This window comes from Theobroma cacao, chromosome 8 (genome assembly GCF_053813885.1).
Source record: "Theobroma cacao isolate CCN51 chromosome 8, ASM5381388v1, whole genome shotgun sequence".
NCBI lineage: Eukaryota > Viridiplantae > Streptophyta > Magnoliopsida > Malvales > Malvaceae > Theobroma > Theobroma cacao.
This window is the reverse complement of record NC_142646.1, coordinates 11,222,603-11,233,572: the sequence shown is the minus strand read 5'-3', so window position 1 is coordinate 11,233,572 and position 10,970 is coordinate 11,222,603.

The window sequence follows — 10,970 nt, the reverse complement described above, 5'->3', positions numbered from 1 at the left end:
AATCTTTCCAATATTCATCCGATGTTTCATGTGTCTATGCTTCGTAAGTATAGCCTCAACCAATCTCACATGATTTGTTATGAGGAAATTCACTAGAACAATGATCTGTCACATAAGGAGGTACCAATACAGATCTTGGATAGACAAGTAAAACAACTGTGCACCATGGATGTAGCTTAAATGAAAGTCCTTTGGCATAACCACTCTGATGAGGAGGTGACTTGAAATTGAGGACAAGATGTATGCAAAGTACCCCCACCTATTTCAAAACTGAGGTAAGTAATTCTTGATTTAAATTCAAGGACAAATTTTTCTTAAGGGGGGAAAATGTGAAACTTGTACTTTTCATTACTTGGATAAATTAGACAATTAACTTAGTGAGCTTAGGAAATGCTTTGGTTGACTTAAAAACCTTAATTTCATCCTTGAAAATTCACAACTAAAGGTTATGGAAGTTATGGAAGGGATTCAGAATGGGATTAGGCCTTAAAACAAACAATTTTTATAAATTTGGACCTAATAAGTCAACCCCAGTGCATAGAGAATCAATCCTGTGAAGTAAACATAGGGGAAGTTCACAAATTTTGGTCCAAGATTAACTATAGACCCTCTATAGTCGATCTTATAAAGGGAAAATGGAAGAAATGCAAACCTTCTAGCCAAGGATCGACCTTAGACCCTCTATAGTCAATCATAGACTACTCAGTCAACCTAACACAGGCCTAAAAGCCTTAAAACCTCATGCTCTGTCACGACCCGATACTCCCCTCGAGCCCGTGACAACCGTCTCGATGTCCCGATCGACACTCCTTACCCCAAATGTTAACCGAAACCCCACAAGGCTTTAATATCAGCTTCTCATTTTCTTATAAAACAATATTTTTAAGACACTACGTAAATAATTTTTATAGCGTAAACGCAAAATAAATTCCTACATATTGCAATACAGTAAACCAAAATATTTACTTTAATTTATAATAACCAGTGGGCTCCCAAATAAACAAAAGTAAAGAGGACTGTAAACCTACAGTTTGGAAAATGCAAATCCAATGGTAGTCCTCGATGAGATCAGCTATCTACAGTCTATACTGAACCTGAAATGGATGGAAATGAGGGTGGTGAGATTATAAAATCCCAATGAGTAAACAAACATCATCATAAACATCTAGAGTTGAGTACATGGAGACAATAAAGTTAATCATCGTAAACTGAGTCACAGCATTAGAATACATTTCATTCAAAATACGTGAAGAGGCTTATGAATCTCATAAAAACTAGGCTTGTGCCAAAAATCCATTCTCAAGGACACCTTGGCCGAGGCATCCTACCAAGACCACCAAGGCTGTTAAAAATTCACATTTCACATAAAACACTATTTTCGTTGGACATCACAGCCGTTCCTTGGCATTGGCTGAGTTCACCCTCACGTGGTGGTTTAGCGTGAAGTGAACCCTAAACTTTACCTCAAGAGATACCTTACACGCCTCTCCAATCGAGGTACGAATTATAATGGGGTTTACCATGCCCCTCTAAAAGGCTGGTCCACAAAAACCCCCTACTGTAGTGATTAATTAATATATAATCCACCATATAACAAAATTTTGACGGCATGACAGGGCTAATGAAATACTACCCAGCCTGCAAGGGTAAAATAAAACAATTTATACAATTCATTAAACACAGCCCAGCCAGTCATGCCAACACAATAACAATATAACATAAGTCGTCAATTTAAACAATCAAATTGTCACAATTAACAGTCTCCGTGTACTCTATTTTTCAAAATCATTATTAGTTTCAAAACAATTTATAATTTAATTTCATTGGAACACCTTTATTCATAAAACATGAAAATTTACCTTTTGAATCCATTTTTCCATAGAATTTATGAAATCATCTAAAAACCACCCTAGATAATTAAAATGACAGTAAGTTTACTCACAATGTCTAGAATGCAGACTTTCGAAGTACTTTGTCTACTGGTCCTCGGATGCAATTTCTTTGCCTTTATCGGAGGACTCACCACTTTGACACAATACAAAATTGAGAAATTCACCACATTGATATTAAATTGAAATTAAACTAATTTAGGCTAATAATGCATGATATGGAATGCAAAATGTCCGAATAGCCATTTAAATACGGTATTCAACCTAATTCGCACCATTCTCAGTCTAATCGGCTAAAATCTTCAATTTAACTCCAAATCGATTCTTTTCACTTTCTACACTCCAATTATACCTAAATTACCTTAGTGACTATGAATGAGGTTCAATTTATCGATCCTAGGTCAATAATTACACATGTCTATATGTTGAGCAAAAATTCGTATTTTCGCACCAAAATTTTTCATTTAATTTCTAGCCTCACCAAACATCAAATATCACCAAAATATCATGAAATATCATCAAATTCAGCCACAATATTCTCCCTAGGAAATTCGGCCAATGATGGTAATGGGGGAAAATGAATTCTTTTCCTGTTGTTTTGTTTCTAAATATGCTAAACTAACTTAAAACACTAATATAACTTAAAATCAAATCAATCTAACTTCATTCTCTCTCCATACCCATTTGGGCAGCCATGAATTCACCATGAAAACATGAAATCTAACCATGGAAAATAAGGAGAAAAGCATGGGAAAGGTAGATCACAAGTCAAAATCAAGAAATTTTATCTTTGATTGCATGATTCCTTGAAATCCCACACTTTTTCTTTAATTTTCCCACCTAGGTTTCTTGTTTTTCTTTTCCTCTCTTTGTTCTTCCTATGGCTGGCCCCATGAAGAGAAAATAAGCTGATTTTTGCTGATTTTAAAGCTAAAAAAAAAAATGGATATTAACTTGACACATGTCACCATCCCATTGGTCCATTTTTAATTTCTTAACTATTAAGCTTTCTCTCTCCACCACTTAAATTCCTTCAATTATCCATGATAAAATTGGGTAAAATCTATGTGTTGGACAAGTGTCAGGTGTGTAAAATTATAATTTTGCCCCTGGAATGACAAAATTACCATTTTACCCTTATGCTTCGAAAAATATCGGGATCACAATTTTTTTCACTTTTCAACCTCAAATCATACTCCAATAAGTCAAATGGGGCAAAAAAAAATCTTTTTTAAAAATTTCCATTTTGTCCCTAAGTGGCAAATGACCATTTTACCCCTAAATAGTGAAAATTTCGGTTTGACTCCAAATTGATCATCAAACTCCGAATTACCATTTTGAGTCATCCATGGACTGTGAAGCTCTTAATCTCATCTTAAAATTCCTATTTGATCTAGTTCGAGGCTTAAATCAAATTTGTTGTACCTCTAGGTACAATACCTACTTTTGTAAATTTTTCGGTATTCTCCTAGCATGCAATCATGCTATCATCACGTGTATGTCATGACAAGCATTTTATAAGGTCAGGCTTTACATGCTCACTCATTTTTTCATTTTTCTTTGCTCTTCTAGCCATTTTCTCTCAAGACCTTCAAACTCCATCATCAAATCTTGGATTCTAAGTGTTAAAGGTAAGGATTTTAACTCCCAAAACTTGGTTTTGATGATTTTGTTTTTTCTTTCTAAAAGCTAGAAAATTTTTCTAGGTTTTCAAGATTGGGCTAGATTTCTCCATTAAAAGCTCACCAAGGAGAAAAAACTAGGTAAAATAAGTTGTTTAATTATTGGGTATGAGGTTTGGATGAAAGATTTATGGAAATTATTTGGAATAAGTGAAGATTAAATAGAGTTAGAAATAGGTATTCAAGCTATTCCGAAATTTTCAAGGGTTTTTTAGAATGTTGATGATTAAACCTCAATTTTAGGTGCTATTGGAGTGATTTGAGATTGTTGAAAAAACCGCACTTTCGATGAAATGTGCCAAGTTGAAAAAGGCACGTTTCAAGAAGTTGGTAGATACGGCGTTTTTAATTATTTTGATATAATTAAGCATGCCTATTCTACAACCTCGCATTACAATGTATTTTGATGAACTTTGTGATATGAACAATGGTTTCAAGTTTGTTTTATGAAATTTTTGTATACTATGTAGATATGTTATTATGTATTTAATTTTGAGCATAAGGAACAAGCCTTTCAATTGTTTAATGCAGTAAAAATTGATATTTATCTATGGATAATTGCTTAATTGATTATTTGAAAATTTATAATGAAAAATGATTAGTTTTGCATAAACGCTAGCATCGGGTCAATATGTCTTTGAGATTGATGATTTTGATTTAGTCTTTGCTTCAAACTTCGATTGTGTTAATGATTGAATTCATCCTTTGTTTGGAAATGAACTTTGGACGCTTTGACTTCATTTTGTTTTGAACCCTTAATCTTGGATGGTGAATGGATCACCTTTTCATATGAAAACAAACATTTGAATATTAAAAATGTAAAACAAAATGTTATAGTGGAACCTACTTGAGTTATGGACTTGTAGCTAATGATAATAGCCACTAGCCATTGAGCACAATGCTTAGCTTTGATTGGGTAGTTAATGGAGTTCTACCCTTTGATTTGGTTTTGTTTGGTAGTTGATATGATCCTATCTCCTTTGATGTACAGTCGATGACTACCATATATCTGACCACTTTGATGTTATGGCACACTTTGATTTGATTAACCATGCTATGTAGCGTTCCATTATCTATTTGAAATTATATTCGACTTTATGGATTTGGGATTCAATATTTATTTTGATTTTGGACTTGGATTTGATATTATTATGAATTGGACTTTGGATTTGGTATTTGTTTAGATTTTGGTCTTTGAATTTGGCATTTGTTTCGACCTTGGTGCTTAAGTTTGGTAATTGTTTCGATTTTGGCATTTGGATTTGGTATTCGTCTTGACCTTGATCTTTGGATTGGGTATTTTCCCTGACATTGGTGTTTAAACTTGATTTATTCAACTTAGTACGTATTATGTTATTTTTGAAATCCAAAAGTTTTCTTTAAGGGTTTTCTAAAGGAATTAACATTATTTATTTTTAGCACTAAAACTTTGTTTTCCTCAACATCTGCTACAAAAGCTTTTAAACCTGATATTTATTAATTGTTTTCTTGGAAATATTTGAACATTTTACAAACTATTATTCTCATTTCGAGGGCTTATGAATAGGTTTTCAACAAAACCTTATAAATCCCTTTAAATGTGTTTGTATTCATCGAGACGATGATTTGAGATTTCTCGCACCTTGGGATGATTGATTTTGCTTGGGAATTAAATTCCCAAACTATTTGAATATTTGATATATTTGAAAGGAAAACTTTGATATTGTTCGAAATGGATTACTTGCATTATTTTAAAAAGTATCTTCCATAAACACTTTCCTGTTTAGCATGTTCCCCTTTCCTGTATTTGATCACGGAGTTTTTTATAACTTACACATGTAAGTTGCATTTGTTTTGCAAATAAGTAGTGCTTGAGCTTGCTATACTTTGGAAGGAGCTAGTTCCATAGTCAACATTGTTAGGTGTTCAGTGAGGCATCTAGTAGGCATCGGTGCTTTTGTTTTAAGTTGTTCTCCGTCGTTCCTATTTGGGTTGGTCATTTATGTTTGATTGTTACAGATATGACTATGTTTATATCTTGTATTAAATGACATGTGTTTGAGATATGCCAAAAAAATGCTACATTTGTATTTGCCACAAAATTGCCCATACTTATTATTTTGATATGTGTTGCTACGCATTTTAAGCACGTGAGCATGCTAACTACTATGATATATTCCTATGTGATATAATATGTTCGTGCATATTTGATGTATGGTTCCATGGTGAAGAGTTCCATAAGGTTAATTCAAGTAATTGTTTTATTTTTTTCATCTTAGGCTTACATGGGTTATGAGGGTCACTCCCATCGATATCTTTACGCCAATCATGGCCCTTGGGTTTGGGTCATGACAGTTCAATTATTTCTATTTAATTAAAACAAAGGATGAATGTTTTCATAAATTTAAAAAAAATAAATCTATTGTGAAAAATCAAAATTCTAAGAAGTGATAGAAGAGAAAAATATTTTTCTATAGAATTTGATAATTTCTATGAATAACATAGTTTGATACATCAAAAAAGTACTCTTTATTCACCACAACAAAATGGATTGGCTGAAATAAAAAAAAATAGAACATTAGTTGATTGACAAATGCTATATTATTGAATATACATCTACCTCATAATTTACGAGATGAGGTTTTATTAACAACATGTCATATTCTTAATAAAGTTCCATCCAAGAGTATTAAGATTTCACCTTATGAATTTTGGAATGGAAGAAAACCAAGCTTAGAATATCTTAATGTGTGGGGGTGCCTGACCTTTTATAAAGTTCTTGAACCACAAAGAATAAAGCTTGGATCTAAAGCAATTAAAGGTGTTTTTATTGCTATGCCCAACATTCTAAAGCATATAGAATTTTAGATTTACAATCAAATGTTATTATAAAGTCTACACATGTTGAGTTTATTGAAAATAAATTTTGTATGACTCTAATAATAAATTTTATTTGTAAACAAAATGTCTTAATTTCAAGTTGTGACCAAATCGATATGACATCTCAAAGTACATCCAGTAAAAGAACAAGAAATGATACCCAAATTGAGCTTAGAATAAGTCAAAAAGCCAGAAAAAGAAAGTGATTAGATCTAGATTTCCTTCACTTGCAAGCATTAGTATTCCTTGTAGAAGGAAGTAGAACCAAGTGTATAAATAAATATTTTTTTATTAAATGTTGAAGATGATGCAAAAAACATTCAAGTAAGCTATGTCTTCAAGGGATGTAGCTTTTTGGAAGGAAGCAATAAATAATGAAATGGATTCAATCTTGTCAAACGAAACATGGGTTTTGGTTGATCTTCCTCTTGGATCAAAACCCATAGGTTGTAAATGGGTATTTAGAAGGAATTATAACACAGATGGTTTGGTGCAAACCCTTAAGGCTAGACTAATTGCTAAAGGTTTCATACAAAGAAAGCATTGATTATTTTGATCCTCATGCTCCGGTAGCAAGAATAACATCCATAAGAGTGCTTTTGGCTTTAGCATCTATTTATAAATTACATGTACATCAAATGGATGTTAAAACTGCCTTCTTAAATAGAGATCTAAGTGAAGAAATATATATGGAGCAACCTAAAGATTTTATACTTCTTGAAAATGAGAGAAAAGTTTGTAAACTAATCAAATCTCTTTATGGACTAAAACAAGCTCCAAAGCAATGACATGAAAAGTTTGATAATGCTATACCTTCAAACGAATTTGTACATAATAATTCAAATAAGTACATTTACTCTAAATTTACAAAAGACTATTGTGTAACCATATGTCTTTATATAGATGATTTGTTGATCTTTGGTACAAATATGCTTGGAATTGTTGAAACCAAGAAATATTTGATTTTAGTTTTCAAAATGAAAGATCTTAATGAAGTTGATACCATCTTGGGAATTAAAGTTCAAAAGAGATAAAAATGTGATTTCATTGAATCAATAACCTTACTTATAGAAATTTCTTCACAAATTTAGTCATTTGAAAATCAAAGAGTTTAATCCTCCTTATGATTTTAGTATAAAAACTGATAGAATTGTGAAAGAGTTATGGCACAATTAGAATATGCAAGTGTCATAGGCAACATAATGTATGTTGCACATTATACCAGACCGGATATATATAGGCTTTGCCGTTTGCAAACTTTCAAGCTTTACAAGTAAATCTAGCAAAGATCATTGGAAGGCTATCACTAGAGTACTTGGATATTTAAAGAAAACTAAAAATTTGAAAATTTGTTATAGTGGTTGTCTTAATACTTTGGAAAGATTTTCTAATGCTAGTTGGATAATTAGTATTGGTGATAATAAATTCACATTAGGAAGGATTTTTACCTTCGGAGGTAGTGCCATTAGTTAGGCATCTAAGAAGCAAACTTGTATCATGCATTCCACAATGAAATTTGAATTCTTAGCATTCACAACTATTGGAAAAGTAGTGGAATTGTTAAGAAATTTTTTATTAGATATAAAGTTGTAGCCACAACTGATGTTAGCCATTTCCATATATTGTGATAATGAGGCTATAAAGTGTGTAGCCATAATAAAATTTATAATGGAAAGTCTAGACATAGACATATAAGTCTACAACATGCCTACATAAGAGAATTAATCTCAAATAGCGTTGTAGCAATAGTTTATGTTAAATCTTTTAGTTGATCCACTTACCAAAGTATTGTCAAAAGAGGCTATAAATCAACATCTAGTGGAATGGGGTTAAAACCCTTGACTTAAATGCTCTAGTAATGTAAACTCAACTTTGAGTTAGCAAAACTAATAATAAAAGTTCAATGAGTAATAACAAGTTACTATATGTTGTTACTATGCACTGAATTTTAATATTAAATAGCCTTATTCTAGAATATTTAGTGCGACTATTACGAGGAGAGGATAAGGCGCTTGATGGAAATGTTAAATGCCTATAGTAACAGGGCATAATGTCAAATTCCACCTAAATAAATATTAAATTGGTGCTGCTTTAAATAAGAATTAAAAGGTTTTACTCTTTTAAAAATATTCATGGAACCAAGATTAGCACAAGACCATATAAGTTCTAAAATAGTTGACAGAATCTTAAAGTGATTAAATAATGCTATGTGTGTGATATTTTCGATTATGACATAAGAAATTGTGGTTCAATCCCTATGAATACCAATAAGTTCATCTTAACTTTAAAATTTCTACACTAATAGAAAGTGCAAATCTTCAAGATATTTTTTCTTATATATAGTATTATTAATATTACAAACTAGTAGAGGATTGTTAGATAGTTTGTAATGTTTGAGTTTGTTAGAAGTCTCACATTATGAGTTAATTAATTATTCAGATGTGACTATTCAGTTTAAAACATAACTCTTATATAAACGGAGGTGTTTTTCAACAAACACAACTATTGATATACACTAATTAATTGTTCAATGTTTTCAACAAATACAACTATTGAAACACATTAATTCAGTGCTTATAAAAGAGAACGTACCTCCAAAGCAGACTTCAACTAATAGAATTTTGCAATAGGTTTGTTGTATCTTGGAGAGTCCTTATCTACAAATTCCCATAATAGATAACAACTCTTTAAAGACAGTGTGTTACAGCACCCCTCAAGTCTTCTTCTTTTTTTATACTACTTTTCTAACAGAAGCTATATATTGTCAGTGCATCAAATATAAATACATGTAAATATATGTAACTTATGTATTCCATGTATATAAATATTATTAATTTATTAGTATAAATATTGATAAATATTATTAATATTCCTACTTAATATTTTTATTTAATATAAAATGTTGAAAAATAGGTAAAACCGATCAAACTAATGGAACATTAGTTGGTTAGGATACAATTTAATCAGTTCATTCTTTTTTTATGAAAATTTAATAATTTAATTTTTGAAATTTTAAAACTCAACTAAATGCTTGTTCCAAAATGTGTTAACTTAATAGATTTTCGACTTCCCCCAAATGAAACCTCTCTCCCTTTTTCTCACCAAAATGATGTGGTCAACTCCAATATATGCTCTAATTTAGCAGCGAAAATTCTAAAATAGTTACAAAGCTCCACTATTTAACTATAATAATTTTATATTCTTTCCTTTTTAACTCCTATGGATGTCAAATTTGCTAAAACTCAGAGTAATACTTCATAGGGTGATGCTAAATGGAGTGATAAATGAATTCGTAAAACATATCAATCAATGTGGCGATTTTGACGTAAGACAAAAAAAGAAGGGTAAAATACCCTGAACTTTCTAAGTTTTGATCGAAATTAAACGGAGATCCATTAGTTTTCTAGATGGACACTCCATCCTAAAAAAATATTTTTAGCTAGACACGTAGGTCCAGCCGTTAGTCAACCATTAGTATTTTCATTAATTCGCTAACATGGCAAGGGTAGAAATATAATTTTACCCTTGATTAATTTTTATAATTACAATTATATAATTTTATTATTTTTTTTATCAATTAAAAAAAAAGTCCCCATTAGTTGAGCTTCGTGAAAGAGTACTAGTGCTCCCCTTAGGGAGGAGCATCGGGTTCCCTAAGGAGAGCACCAGGTGCTCCCTTGGGAGCCCCAATCGGGCTCCCCAAAAGAGCACTGGGGGAGCCCCAAATCAAGCTCGCTAAGGAAGCACCAATCGCTGCTCCTTATTTTTTATATTTTTGTAAAATATAATAATAATTTTTTAAATTAATAAAAAATGTATTTTAGTTTTTTCATTATTTCTATTAACGGTGTTTGTAGTCTTAGGGCAAAATATTCATTTCGAAAACTAATAGATCTCCATGTAATTTCGATCAAAATTAATAAGATCAGAGTATTTTACCCAAAAAAGAATCATCTTTACTCAATTGAATATAACAATTAAATATTAATGTCCTTTTTAACTCTTATTTTAAGCAGCAATTGTTGTGGATTAATTGTGAGATTTAGAAGGATCACATCATGGATCTGTGTGGGATCAGCCAACTAGCCAGCACACGAGCCACTATCTAATGTAGCATTACCGCTCCGGATAAGCTTGAAATTTCAAGAAAATTAAGCTTAACCAAAAAATAAGTTAACAGTAGGGAAGGTATGATCAAAGAGATATTAAGCATTTTAAACAATAATAAACATAAATTCAAAATCTGAATAAGAACCCAAATTAAAATAATTTACGTTATATTGAAAATTTACTGACATAATACTTAAAAAAGTTTTTGAATTTCTCAAAAAAATTCAAATAAAACTTTATTTGTTTATTATTTTAATCAAGTACTTGTATTCTTATTTTTTATCAAATAGACACTTATCACTAAAGGTTAACTAATCGTTGTTGATCAAAATGTCATTATCACTAAGGGTTAACTAACCGTTGTTGATCAAAATGTCATTTGCATTTTATGTCACATAGTGCTGACGAAACATATTGACATGTCATGATG